We start from the raw sequence: 13,976 nt of genomic DNA on the forward strand, positions 1-13,976 counted from the left end.
CACCCTGAGAGACTGAGTCTAGGGACTTCTCAAGTACAGGGACTATGCCTTAGTGCTCTTTGATTCCTGAGAACCTGGCATAGTGCCAAGCATATGACAGCCGTTCAAAAAACGTTGATAGATTGAATACATGTTTTTCTCAGCCATACATATATTCCTTGATGTAAGCACCTTGAAAATGAATACATTTGAAACCAATCTTCGTAAATGTTATGCCATTTTCACCATCATCATAGACATATTATCAATTTTTGTTTACAGAGTGATGTTTTGGGAGATTTGTTAAATTAAGAATTACATAATTGAATTTAAAGGAAATTTCTACTAATTATCGTTCTGCCAAAAAGAATCTAATGGGCTTAGGAGAGAAATGAGGAAAAATTCTATTGCTTTTTGAAAGGCCTAAGAAAATACCAGATTATTATTTGTAGTAATATATATATCATCAATATGGCTTTATCTAAGTAATGTGATACTTGATGATTATTACTGGAAAATTTCTGATTGTTTACATACGTAACTCTTGAATCAGAAAACTGCATTCTAGAATAAAGAAGGTGGGGTATATGTACACAATGGAATACTACTCAGCCGTAAAAGATGATGAAATCCAGCCATTTGTGACAACATGGGTGGACATTGAGGGTATTATGCTAAGTGAAATAAGTCAGAGGGAGAAAGTCAAATACTGTAGGATCTCACTCATAAGTAGACGATAAAAACAACAAACAAACACATACAGGCAGAGATTGAACTGGTGGTTACCGGAGGAGAAGGGGGGAGGGAGGAGGATGAAAGGGGTGATTAGGCACATGTATGTGGTGATGGACTGTAATTAGTCTTTGGGTGGTGAACATGATGTAATCTACACAGAAATCGAAATATAATGATGTACACCTGAAATTTATATAATGTTATGAGCCAATGTTACCAAAATGAAAAAGAAAATTGCATTCCAATTATAGTTTCAAGTATATTATCAGTGTTCTTGGGTTAGACAGATTTTTATTTTGTGACTTTTGAGAATGCAAAAATGTGATAGCCTTTGTAGTAGGCTCAAGAAGTCTATCATAGTGTGTATCTTTTTTGAGACTATGAAAATATTCACATTACTGATAATATAGAACATCATATAGCAGTGAACATTAATATCCTGAAAAATGCATAGTGTAAGAAAAAGATATATCTAATTTTATTAACATTTATCATTGCCTAAAAGCTAATTTCTTTTAAGCCTTGAATTTTTGAGTCTTTTTTAGTGTAAATGAATCATTGGTGTAAATTTTTAGTGTAAACGAATTGTAAATGAAATACATTTTAGTGTAAATGAATTCATTGTAAATAAATTTAGTGTAAATGAACTTTCACTTAAAATGAAAAGAAAAAGCCAGGAAACATCAATGGGAAAAAATTCTCAACCAGTGAGAATACAAGTTTTGTATTGTGAGAAAAAAAACCCATATATAGTAGTGTTGCACATGAACATGATTTACATGATGGTAGATGTGGATGTTATTACAAATGCTGTACACCCCAGGACCAAAGGAAAACGTGGAGCTTTTCAACAGCATCTAATCAATCGAAATCATATCAATCCATCTAAGATAGAGTGGAAAGAATACTAATAAGAGTGATGGCTTCCTGCTGTCAGGAATAATAAGAGAAATAATTGGAGCTATAAACCATATATTATTTTAGTCATATCTACTTTCAATTAAAACATTATCTCCTCAAATAAAATAACATAAATTTAACATGTAATAATTTTCTATACATTGAGTGAGGATTATCTAATATATTTATCGGAGAGAAAAAAATGACAGTCTCTGTATAACATAGCACAATGCCTTTCGATTGTAACATACTCAGTAGGTTTGTTGATTTTAATTAAATTAAGCAAAGTGAAATAAGTCAGAGGGAGAAGGTCAAATACCGTATGATTTCCCTCATTAAGTAGTAGATAATAACAACAACAAACAAACACATAGAGGCAGAGATTGGATTGGTGGTTACCAGAGGGGAAGGGGGAAAGGAGGAGGGCAAAAGGGATAATTCCGCACAAGCGTGTGGTGATGGGTTGTAATTAGTATTTGGGTGGTGAACATGATGTAATCTATGCAGAAATAGAAGTATAATGATGTACACCTGAAATTTATACAATGTTATAAACCAATGTTACTGCAATAAACAAAAAATTTTAAAAAAATTACGCAATTTAATTTAAAAAATTAAACAAAGCAAATTTTGCTTTGTAAGCTTGAGAACAGCTATTAATTATTATAGGACTGTATTGCTGGCTAAGCATATTTAAAAAGTAAAGAGATCAAAAAACATACTAGTGATGTCTTAGATAGTCTATAGTCTTGATCCCTTTCTTTAAAAGACATTCATTGAAGGATTTTATTCCGCAAACATGTATCCAGGACCTGCAAGACTGTCTAGCTCTCAGTGCTAAATATGGATTAAAAGTGAAAAAGACCCATTTCCTACTCTTGAGGGCTGGGCTGTAAATGGCAGATCAGTGGATCACAGAACTAGCTAAGTTTGCCTGGGGCTTCAGGCAGAGCATTCCAGGGAGCAAGTCCTGAAGGGTTAGCCACAGTTTAAGAGAAAAGGAGAGAAGATTCCATCTATCTCCTCCTTCCTGTTCCCACTGACCCACCTTAGACCAGGCCCCATCTCCTCCTTTGGGAATTGCTTAATAGCCTCCTCCGTCGTTTCCCTGCCCCCCACTTTCTCGGCACCCTGAGCAGAGCTGCTATAACGAGCTTTCTAAAATGGAGATACGATTCTATCATTTCCCTGCTTAAAACCCTTCAATATTGCAACTGAGGGCAATAGTTTATCTTCAGAGTAAAATCTCTATTGCTATCCAAGGAAAATCTTTTACAGTCTGGCCTCAGTTTTCCTTCCCCACCTCACTTCTTGTTGTCGTCTCATTGCTCCTTGAAATTCCTGTGATGCATCTTGTTTGATCACCCCAGTGTTATTTGTACTCTATGTCCTCCTTGTTTTCTTTGCCTGAAGGACCGTTTTACGTCTTCTTTGTCTGGCTAACTCAGGTTTTCAGGCTCTGCTTAGGTATCACCTCCTCCTGAAAAACCATCTCTGATCCCCCTCAAGCTCCTCCTCAAGCTGGTCTTGGCGACTTTCATACGTGGTGACATAACTCTCAAGGCAAAGTATCCACATGGAAACAGTCGACACTATGATGTGCCAGACTCCACTCTCAGCACTCTGCAGATGTGAACTTGTTTAATCTTACAGCGACCTTCTGAAGGAGGAACTATTATCGTGTCCATTTTAAAGATGAAGAAACAAAGGCACAGTGAGAATAACTTGCTTATGGTCATACAACTAGAAACTGGCAGAGCTGTGACTGGATCCAAGGCAGTTTGGCCAGTAGCCTGTGGTATTAGCTATCACATTACACTGTCTTTTAAGGAAATCTCTTATTTGAGCATGCATTCATTCATTTGACAACTATTTATTGTTTATTCTAATAAGGACATTATTACACTTGCCTTGTCTGCCATTAGATATAAGCTCCTTGAGGGTAGGGACTGTGCTTTTTATTACTGAGTGTCTAAAGCCTCTCACAATGTCTGGTGCGTAGTATGCACCCAATAAATATTTATTGAATGAATGAATGAACAATTGAAATAAAATAGTCTGATAGATGTGGGAAAGAGGAAGCTACCGAGCAACTCATTATAGCTTAGCCATGAGGCTGGTGGGGTAAGTGGAGGGGGTCATGAAGGGCTCTCTGTTACATGCTCAGAAGCTTAAACATCATTCTGTAGGCAGTGGGAAGCAGGAGAGTGACATGAACAATTGTGTTTTAGAAAGAAAACTGGGCATGGAGATGGAATGGGTTGCAGAAGTTAGAAATTGGAGGCAGTAAAACACAGTAGTGGGATACTGTAGTCATCCTGGTGAGAGCTAAATTATAAGCTAAATTAAAATGAGGTCTTGGAGACTAGAAAGAAGGGGATGTGTTAGAGAGGCTTAGAGAAGCTGTCATCAATAAGGGGAGTGAGGACAGGGAGAGGGTCCAGGACGACTCTGTGGTCTCTAGCCTGGGTGGATGGTGATGCCAGGAATTGGGAAGAAATGGAGAAAACTTCAGAGGTATTTGGAAGAGAAGATAATAAATTGGACTTCAACACGTTGGCACTGATGAAGTTGCTTTCCATCCCACAGGGCTCTCCAGCAGCCTGGTGAGAAGAGAGGCAGATTGGAGAGCCATCAGCATAATGATGCTGAGGAAGGAATGTGCTCGTCCAGGGAGATTCTCAGGATAAGGGAGGAATGGGCCCAGTGTGGAAATCTAGTGATGGCGCAGGAGCAGGAAGAAGGGGGAATTCTGGAGAAGGGCAAGCTTCAGTTGGAGAAGGGGGCGGGTGCTCAGGGAAGACATTTTAATATGGTAGAGGTGTTCCACAGGGACAAAGGCTTCTGGGAAAATGGAGAGGAAGAAGTATGTAAAAGGGCTTTAAGATTTTGCAATTAGGGGCTGGCTAGGTGGCATAGTGGTGAAGTTCCCGTGCTCTGCTTCAGTGGCCTGGGGTTTGTGGGTTCAGACCCCGGGTGCAGACCTGCACACTGCTCATCAAGCCATGCTGTGGCAGTGACCCACATGCAAAATAGAGGAAGATTGGCACAGATCTTAGCTCAGGGCCAATCTTCCTCACAAGAAAAAAAAGATTTTGCAATTAGACGTCTTTGGCAATTTGACTATAAATGAGGAAGATTTCAGGAGAGGCCAGACCACCTGAAGCTGCCTTATAGTGTGGAAAGCTCTTGTCCAGGCTTTGAAGTCAGACAGTCAAGAGAAGAGAGATTATTGTTAGTTGAGAAGTAAATGTGAGGCAGTGTTTAAAGTTGAGGCTTGAAAAAAATTCTAGGATTAAAGAGAAGGAGAGATATAGGGCAACCAGAGGGGAAAGCAGGCTCAAGGGAAGGATGGGTAGATGGGTTCTCGCTCTCTCTCACACATTCTTGTAACATCAGAACATATTTATAGGTGTCCAATGCCTTGCAGCCAAAAACCACCATAGTTGACAGGTTGGGTTTAGTGCTCTGTCCAGTATGGGAGAAGGCACACCATGGGGAGCAGTGGGGCATCTCAATAAGAGGATGTTAATCATTATGAGATTTGGGCCTCTATTTCATGATTTTGGCTAAGGTTTAAGGAAGTGGGGCTTTGCTCTGGATTGGATGCTGTCAGGAAGTGGGAGTAATACTATGGGTAATACTGTGGCTAGGGATCTCAATAAATCTTATCCAGAGGGAGGGCAGACTAGAGCGAGGCTAAAGCTATAATTGGTAAAGAAACAGCAGTAATTCCTGTTAGCCTAGAGAGGGGGATGCTTGGTATATTGTGAGTTGGACAATGTTCTAATGGTGTCTGTGTTCAGAGGTGATTACCAAGTGGTCCTGTGACTGTCTTGATCCATCACAATCACTGAGTGGCTTTGTCTACAGTTGATGTTCTGTGTTCAACAGGGGAACACCAAGGCCCAGCTCTGAGTGCCAGGCCAGCTCCTGGATGCCAGGGGCTGCTTTTCCTTTCTTGGGACCGAGGAGAGAATGCTGGTGGGTGGTCATTTACTTTTGGATTTACGAAGTCTTTATGAAGGCTTTGGAATCATAGAGAAGTAGGTGTGGATCCAGGCTCTGTGTGACCTTACCCTCTGCGCAAGCTACAGGCTCAATAAATGATAAAGGGAAGGGATCTTCCTGGAGCAAAGTTTTATTCAAGGTCAGACAGTGTGAAATTAAAAGCCTAAATAGATCAGTGTGGGAGATTGTATTTAATTTTTTTCTTTAAATTTATCTTTATTTTCTGATTTTTTACATTGAACTCATATTATTTGGGTTATAAAGAAATAACATGTTTCCTCCCAAAATAACAAATTTAAGGTTATAGTTATGAAAGAGAAGGGACGTGTCTGCTGAGGCGGGTAGAATAAATCACTCCTAAGACGTGAAGGAAAATTCTAAAGTACAAACTCCCATGTTTCCTCCTGTGTAAGGACTTGCCTGACTCTCTTAACATGATTGCTCTGTGTTGTGTCATAATTATTTGTTCAAATACTCATGTCCTCCAACTGGAAGCTTCTTGAGGGCAGGAACCATGATTTATTTTTTCGTTTTTCTTAACATCTAACAATGCTTGGCATAAAGCAGATACTCGATAAATGTTTGCTGAATAGTCACCTTAAACATTTTACACTTGAAAAATCACTGTCTTTCCTGAAAAATCTTTTTTACCCTGAACTTTTACTATGGAACACCATGAGGCAGTGTGGCAGTGTTCCTTACACTGACCTCAGGTTGGAAAATGTATGCACCATCATGTTAAGAAATTTGAAAATTGTTGTTAGATTTCCATCTAAACACTAATGAGTCCCCTCAATGCTCTTGGGACATAAAATCCCTTAACCTTCACCTTGAATCCTGAGGTCATGAGTAATTGTAAACACATCCCTAGCTGAGTTCTGCTGACGTGTCACAGTGTAGACGAGGAACCAGAGTTTTCTCATCTCCTGTCTGGGGCAGGGGTAGGGAGGTCTAGCCTGTATATTCCCAATTGTTTTGAAAGTGGAAGATCCTTAGGTTCGTTTAAAGAGGTGAATTCATTTAACTTTCAGTACTCAACAAGGAGTATTGAATGCCTACAGTGGACCAGGCACTGTTCTAGGCTAGATCTTGGGATACATCAGTGAACAGAGCAAAGATCCCTACTCTACTGGAGCCTACATTCCAGTGAGGAAGACAGAGACAATAAATATAAGACGTCATAAATGATTAAATGTGATACCATGTTAGAAGGTGGCAAATACTATAGGAAAAAACAAAGACTAAAAATAGGGTAGGATAAGACTACATGGTTGGTTGGAAGGGGAAGAGGTAGATTGCAATTTTAAATAGGGTGGCAGGTAAGTTAGGAAGGCCTCACCGAGAAGGTGAAAAATAGATAGATAGATGGATAGATAGATAGATAGATAGATAGATAGATAGATAGATAGATAAATAAATAAATAAATAAATAAATAAATAAATAAGAGAAGGTGACATCAGAGCAAAGACCAAGAAGAAGGTAAGGGAGTTAGCCATGTGACTTTCTGGGGGATTGATCAAAATGCCACTAAGCGATTTTAAAGACAAACATGGAGTGTGTTGTGAACTACTGTTAGCGGTGATCATAATAGAAAATAGAGACAATTTCAGAATAGACTGAAAATCTGAAAGGAAGTAGGGGAAATTAGTCTTTTGCAGGAATTATTTTTGAATAATCTAGAAAGAGCTGCAAACCTAATCCATATCCTAGAATCACATGAAAGAAGTCTTGTTGAAAATGTTAATATGAGTATGGTATATATAGTCTGGGGCTGAGGAATGATATTTGAATTTATGCTCTGATCCTTGAAGTATAGGTTCTTTATCTGTAGATTAGCATGAAGCCAAGAAAGTTAACTTGACAAAATATACACTACTCATAAATGGCAGGACTAGAACCAAATCTCTGGACTCACCCCCAGGAACACCAGCTTCAATAAACAAGGTCATCACCACTGCCTTAATTCCCTGAACACCAAGGAGAGAATACACAGTTTTTGGAGCCCTTGTAGGACAACAGTGGCAAGTATGAAGCTGATGTGAGTGTATCAGCTTGGCGGCTGCTGGTCCAGCTATGTGCACAAATCATGGTGGCGGCCAGGCTGGGACAGGGAGAATAAAGGCGTTTGTGTATATTCATTGGCCTGTGAGCTTCTTGGCATACCCCTTCGAGCACACACATTGATTATTTAACAAGGCCAGATGGCAGGCTTAATGGCTGACAGCAGTCATGCCCTGTAGTGCCCCCAAAGGGTGCATGCCATTTATAAGCCATGCTAGAATTCTCTGTTGTTGGGTTGATGGAAGTGGGTATAACCAAAGGCAAATGTTTTATGTCAGGAGGAAAGGGGTCAGGCCTACAGTTGGGACAGAAAACCTTGGCTGCTTTCTGCCACGCTCAGCAGTTTTTCTGCTGTTCATCACTCTCAGAACAGTGAGTGGTAGAAAGTGTGGCTATGTTCTCTAAGGGCCATTGGATCATGATGGTAGGCACTGTATTCACTTCATTCAGATCCCAAACTCTTTGGAATTTTTTAATCCTTTGTAATAAGGACTGGTGAAAGTTTATTTAAACTGTGATATGGAGAGATATAAAAAGTTCAATAAGCAAATCCATAAAGTGAATGAGGTGTTTAACCTACCTAGATATTTTTCATCATTTTAAGAATACCTTTTAATGAGGTGATGGATATGTTAATTAGCTTGATAGTGGTGATTATTTCACAATGTATACATATATCAAAACAGCAAGTTCTACACCTTAAATATATACAAGTTTTATTTGTCAATTATACCTCAGTAAAGCTGCAAAATGAATACCTTTTATACCTAAATATTGTATGAATTGTAGATGAGATTACCAAAGTCTTCCCTTGGCTATCCTTGGTTATTCAGTAGCTTATATTACTAAATGTCTTTCCAATACTCTGAAATGCAAATTTTTATTAATCCCAACTCAACAAGTCAGAATCAACTAATAGTCAGAATTGGGTTTTACCATATCTACTTCAATGGTTGAAGTGAAAAATAATGAATGATGTATTTGAATTTGCCCAGTGTTAAAACTTTTGCTATTCAAAGACATCTATTTTCCCCATGGCTGTTTTGTAGCTTACATTTCAGTAGCGGTTACAACTGCTGTTCATGACATCCCTGTGCTTTGTAATTTACAAACAAATTTGTAAATTAGGAGGCTTGGGTAAAGCAGTCCAGGAACCCCCAATCTTGCTTTGAGGTCTCACAAACTACCCAACAGGGAAAGGAACTGAACCCCTGGGGCTGTGACAGGCAAAAAAAGTGTCCCTAAGTGATCCTGACGACAGATGAGATTAAAGGGAATGACAAAGAACCGAGTCACAGAGCCATAGTAAAATTTCTTGCTGCCAGCTCTAGGTGGTTCTTACTACTTTTTTAATTTCCTAAAGAATGATGTTTTGGACTGGTGCTGTTTATCCCAAGATGATTGAACATAGATTTAAACAGCCTTCTTTTCAGTTCTCAGGGCTATATACATTCCCATTTGACAGCTTTATCTAGTCCAAAGTCAAAACACCAAGATTTATGCCTGAGAAGAATTTGACATTGAGTTCTTTTGGAGGCCCATAGAAGTACACTTTCTACTCAAGCTGCTATATAATCTGCTGGATTCCCCCATATTTGAAGGAGGAAGCCTAGGTTTGGATCTATACAATTACTTGGGGGAAGGGAGCAAAGCTGTGGTAAACACACATTAATTTCCAATTTTATTTTGGCTTGTGAAATATTATTTCATGAAACCTATTAATCCAACTCTGTTTTTACATTTGAAGATTCAGTTGTTTAATGTAATAATTAATACAGATTTTCATAACTGTGTTTTTAAGAGTTGGAATTCATTAATATTAATTAACATATATGGTGCTGTGTCCCCACTGGGCATATGTGGAACACTATACCAGACGCATGGGAGTTATGTGGCAGTAGAAGGCAGATTCCCATCCTGTTCTTGAATAGCTTATAGTATAGATATTCTAGTCCAAACCTAGAAGAGAAAGACCAAAACACATTTATAGAAAAAAATATAAACTCAATGGAATGGCATCCCTCCGGTCTCCTCTGAGGCCTTGCTCAACAATATTCCCCTCTGTTTCCCGAATCGTCAGCTTCTTCCTCTTCACCGTTGCCTCCTTCTCAGTGCTTAAACGTACCAAGGCCAACTTTAATCAAGAACTCTGTCTTAAACGTTCAAGTCCTACTTAGAACAAGAACTCTGTCTTTGACTATGAGTACTCCTCTGGCCATCGTTCTGCCTCACACTCCAGCTTCTTGAAAGCGCAGTGTGCTTTCCCAGGCTTCGCTCCTAACTCCACCATCTGGCCTGTACTGCCAACACTATGGAAACAGTCATCCTCCAGATCACCAATAACCTGCTAGGTGCCAACCAATCCAAAGGACTCTGGTCCTCACCCTGCCTGGCTTTCCTGCTCTGTCTCACTTTCCTTAACGAGTTCCTGTTCCTCCTACAGGTATATTCTGAGGTTGGCAGTGATTCTGTCCTGGGGCTTCTTTTTGAATTTCTATATTGTCTCTCTCACACCTATGATTTTCATCTCCTGAACTCTGTCTATTTGCTTGGTACTTACGCATGGTCAGTAATGCAAGGTGGTTGAGATCATGGAGTTTGGAGCTATATATCTTTGAGTTGGAATTTCTACTCTGGAACTTCCTAGCTGTGTAATCTTTCTGAGTCTCAATTCCCTTACTGTAAAATAGGGAAAATAATAGTACCTACCTTTTTGGTTGTTCCATACCATTCCCAAGAGCCTGGTACAGTATTCTATGCCCAGGAGCAACATAGTAGAAAGCTGTCTTTTTTTGTGTGTGTGTGAGGAAGATCAGCCCTGAGCTAACATCCGTGCCAATCCTCCTCTTTTTGCTGAGGAAGACCGGCCCTGAGCTAACATCTATTGCCAATCCTCCTCCTGTTTTTCCCCTTTTTCTCCCCAAAGCCCTAGTAGATAGTTGTATGTCATAGCTGCACATCCTTCTAGTTGCTGTATGTGGGACGCCGCCTCAGCATGGCCGGACAAGCGGTGCGTTGGTGTGTGCCTGGGATCCGAACCCAGGCCGCCAGTAGCAGAGCGAGCGCACCTAACCGCTAAGCCACAGGGCTGCCCCCCAGGAGGAACACAGTAAAGTTGTGAGGATTAAATGCAATAATTATATGCATAGGATAGTGGCTAGCACATAAATACTCTATAAATGTTAGCTATCATTATCATTACTAGGCACTTACATTTGGATGCCATTTAGATACCTTGAACTCAATATGTTCTACACTGAACTTGACTTTTCCCCAAATCTGACCCCACTATTACAGTTCTGGTTAGTGACTTAATCAAACCAGTCACTAAACAGAGACCTAGATAACATTTCTTTTGACATTCCTTTCTTTCATCCACATCTATACCCAATGTGTCTAAAACCAATTTATTTTATCTTCTTAATATCTCTTAAACCAACCCTTTTCTTTCCACACCTACAGCTATTTCTTTGGTTCAGGCCTTCCACACATCTATCAAAATGTTCTCAAACACAAACCTCACTTTTTTACTCCCAGCCTTAAACCCTATATCTGCTTCCATTTGCCCCGTTTAGCGTGGCTTTCAAGACCCTCCGTGATGTGACCCTGCCTCTCTCTCCAACCTCATCTCTGCATTTAGACTCTCTCCACACTGCCCACTCTCACCTAACACCAAACTCTACTTCAGCTGTAATAAGCACTGACTTCATCAAACATGCCATCCTGTCCCCTATCTCTGTAGCTTGTTTATGCCAATTCCTTTCATTGGAATAACCTCCCCATTACCTCCTCCTCTGTCATACTGATGAAGTTGCATTCGTCCTTAAAGATCTACCTCAAGTCTCTCCTCCTCCATCATCTTTATTTTTTTTTATTTTTAATTTTTTTGCTGAGGAACATTTACCCTGAGCTAAGATCTATTGCCAATCTTCCTCTTTTTGCTTGAGGAAGATTTGCCCTGAGCTAACATCGTGCCAGTCTTCCTTTACTTTGTATGTGGGTTACCACCTCAGCATGGCCACCAATGAGTGATGTAGGTCCACGCCTGGGAGCTGAACCCAGGCCACTGAAGCAGAGCATGCCGAACTTAACCACTAGGCCACGGGGCCAGCCTCTCATCTTTATTTTTATCACTGTTCCACCTTATACTTACTAATTGATTTTAGTTTCCTATATTGTATTGTCATGTGTTAACTTCTACATGTATTTCCTACTACACTTTGAACCCTTTGATCCAGCAGAGAGTGGATCATTTTTATATTCCCTGAACCTAGCACAGTGCCTGACACTTAGTAGGCATTCAGATATTAGTTGAGGGAATGAATGAATGAACCACATAGAGCAGGTATACGTTTCCAAAATTGTTTAATTTCTTTAATTGCCAGCCAGCCTGCACCTCCTGCACCCCCAGAACTGTCTTTACGATCATATGGAGGCATTATGCACTCCTTCTGCATTGACTGACCTTGTTAGGAGTAGCCCTACAAAGAAAGCTCACAGTTGGATGGATATTATTCTAAATGATGTTCATTGCATTGCTCAGTGTTTCCTTTCTAAGAAGAGAAGCTTCTCTCAAGTCTCTGTACCTGAGATAGTCACCTTTCTCCTGAGAAGCGTGTTCTTTTCATGTTATGAACTCTTCAATTTCTGTACCTTTATAGCTTCAGAACCAGACTTAAGACATCAGAGCATGCATCTTGCATGCTTATCTCAGCTGGATGTATTTTTTCCCACCCTCATTTTCATCTTTAATTTTTCCACTTTATTATCTTGTTTGTCTGCCTTTTTTGGTAAGTTGCCTTACATCTATTTTAGAGCAAGGCGAATTGTACAATTTATCCTTAGATATGTAAAGGAAAGTGAAAAGTACAGTAAAATAAAGTACATACACTAACATATGTACAAGTGACTAAGAGAGGAGGGAACAGAGAACATTAGAACATTTGAATTTTCTAACAATGATTTTAGCAGTAATGTCTTGTTGATGTTATCAGTACCCAATCAACGAACATTTTTGGAGCAATTGTGTGTCAGACATTGTGCTAGGCACTGGGGGTGCAGAGATATAAAAGATAGTCTCAACTCACAGAACTCACGGTCTGATCAGCTCTAATTTCCATTCTGGCCTTTAGGATTGTGAGTGAGATACAGACAGGATACCTTTCCCCAAAACGGACCCCTTCCCCAGCCCACAGGAAATTAACTCTTGTAGTTAGAGTATAGACTAAGCTTCCATGGCAGAGTGCCTCAAACTGTAGGTGGCGTGAATGGCTAGAAGTGTATTTCTCAGTCATAAACCAGTCCGGAGGTAGGGGTTCCAGGGCTGGTGGAGCAGCTCTGCTGTGTACACACAGCTTCCCTATCCAGGGGCCAAGCTGGCTGCTCCAGCACTCCCCCTGTTCTGGCAGCAGGAAGGGTAAAGGGCCAGGAAAGCAGGCCCATTTCTTTAGAGGGCATGACCCAGCCCTGAAAGTGACCCAGGTCACTTCTGCTCACCTCCCTATGGGCAGAACTTAATTCCTTTGTCACAGGAAGCTGCAGGGGACACAGAGAAATACACCTCTAACTGGGGACAACAGTTCAGTTAAAATAAAGAAAGGGAGAATAGATATTGGGGGACCTCTAGCAAATTTCTACTAACATTAACAAGAAGGTTTCTTCTTGTTCTTGTCCTTGTTCTTATTAGTATTAGTATTGTTATTGTTATTATTATTATTATTTGATGATGGTGATGATGATCCCACTGATTTTCCTTTCTGCTTCTGAATGTTATTTAAAAGCCATATGTGCTCAGGCTACAGGTCGTTTTATAGCTGTGCTTCCTCTCCTCTGCCCCATCTATGAACTTCATCTCTTCGAGTTCTCAGAAGTCTAAGATTTTTAAAAAATTATTACATAGTAATATTTTTAATAAAATAACAATTCAACAACTCAGATGGTATACTGTTTTGTATTCTGATTTTCACTTAAAACTTTTCGTATCATAGGTAAAGTTTTTAAAAATGTAAGGATATCTCCCCAGAAAAGATGAGAGTGTGAGCATGGCAGGACAATGAGTCGCAAGGTTTAGTGTTTAAGATCTCATTATTGACAGTTCATAGTAGAACAAATCTTACCTGAAAGAGTTCTCTGTTCCCCCATTTATAGGTTATAAAGATATATTTTAGTTTTGCTCCTATTCCATTTATGTTAGAATGTGAGAGATGATAAGTTGTTATGAGACACAAATCAAATTGAAATGGGAAATGGGGGAGGAAGGGAAGAGAGAAATACTTCCTAATATTGCTGG

General features: G+C 39.8%; 1 protein-coding gene across 2 annotated transcripts in view; it reads left to right on the top strand.

The window, feature by feature from the left end:
• RELN (reelin) overlaps nt 1-13,976 on the top strand; it is a 485,778-nt gene that overhangs the window by 206,821 nt on the left and 264,981 nt on the right. The window lies entirely within an intron of this gene.

This window comes from Diceros bicornis, chromosome 3, assembly GCF_020826845.1.
Source record: "Diceros bicornis minor isolate mBicDic1 chromosome 3, mDicBic1.mat.cur, whole genome shotgun sequence".
NCBI classification, from domain to species: domain Eukaryota; kingdom Metazoa; phylum Chordata; class Mammalia; order Perissodactyla; family Rhinocerotidae; genus Diceros; species Diceros bicornis.